Raw genomic sequence first — 1,520 nt, 5'->3', positions numbered from 1 at the left:
TGTCTTTAAGAATGCTTGCTGAATTCTCATCAAAATCGACAGAAGCTAAAGAGGAAAAAGTATTTTTAAAGTACTTATAAAACAAACAAAAAAAAACCTCTCTAGCTAGCTTCCCATGAACATTAAAGTCTAATTTTTAAACCCTTTGTCAAAAATCATTGTTAAAGAGGTGGAAAGTCAGTGCACAGATTGGGAAATTATATTTACATTGACATATTTCTGAAAAAGATTCAAATGGAGAATACATAAAAAACTTGTACAAGTCAGTAAGCAATGATAAAGCAATACAAATGGCCAAAACTTGAAGAGACATTTCAGAAATATGATATCTAATAGTAATAAGCATACATAAAAAGCACTTAATATAATTACTCATTAGGAAAATGAAAATGAAACCCACTGAGTGATGTTCCTGTGCCCCTTCAGCACCCCAATTGTATTAATGTAGCCAGGAGGAAATGACCACGAGAGGATAATGAAAAATAGTGACTACTTCCAGGGGAAGAGATGGCCAAGTAGGTTTTCTAGAAACTTCTGTTAGATTAAGTTTAGCCTAAAGCCGGCTTCTGACTTATTTTAAGCTCAGGGCAAAGGTTTCTCCATACACAGTGCCCTGTAACCTAACAGGATGCGTAAACAGTCTACAGTCTACTCTCTACAAATCCCTAAGTTTTGGCCATAGGTGGCCAACTGTTCAAATCACATTCAAATAAGGCAAATGCCAAGCTTTAACCAATCCATCTGTTTCTGCATCTTACTTCCTTTTTCTATAAGTCACTTTACTTTTCCTGTCCATAAATATTCTTTGACCATGTGGCAGTGCCAGAGTCTCTCTGAATCTGTTCTGGTCTGGTGGGGGGCTGCCTGAATCTCTAATCGTTCTTTGCTCAATTAAACTCTGTAAAATTTAATTCGTCTAAAGTTTTTCTTTTAACACTCCCATCATTGAACCACGTTCGACGTAAGAAGAAAAAGCAGTAACAGGCTCCAGACTGGAACACTGAAGGAAAAGCAGGTTTTACTGGGAAAGAAGAAAGTTGATATTCATTGGCCATACTATATGTCAGGCACTATTTATACATTTCAAATTCATTACCTAATTTAAGCATCGTACACCCTACGAGATAGGTTTTAGTGTTCCAGTTTTTCATACTTGGGAAATGAGACACAACTTTCCCTAACTTTGAAAAGCATCTCTAACTAAAGTCAAGCAGGGTGTAACATCTTAAAGGACTCCTATAAAGCAAAGTTTGGACTATGGAGAAGCAAACAGCCCCATAGCAGCAGCACTGGCTTTCTCAGTGAGGATGACAAGATGCCAAACCTAGGCAAAAATTGCCTCAGGATCAACAGATGGAGGAAATAATCGACTAAGCATTTAAGAGTGCTGAATGTCTCAGTGAGTCTCTTCTACAGTAGTGTGCTATGAAGCACAAGAGGGTAGAGGGAAAGATGAGATACTATTCCTTAAACACTCCAAGCGAGCTTCCATATCAAGGCCTTTGCCCACTATGCCTGCA

This window comes from Mandrillus leucophaeus, unplaced genomic scaffold (assembly GCF_000951045.1).
Source record: "Mandrillus leucophaeus isolate KB7577 unplaced genomic scaffold, Mleu.le_1.0 Scaffold1226, whole genome shotgun sequence".
Taxonomy (NCBI): domain Eukaryota; kingdom Metazoa; phylum Chordata; class Mammalia; order Primates; family Cercopithecidae; genus Mandrillus; species Mandrillus leucophaeus.
Note: the sequence above shows the minus strand (reverse complement) of the source record.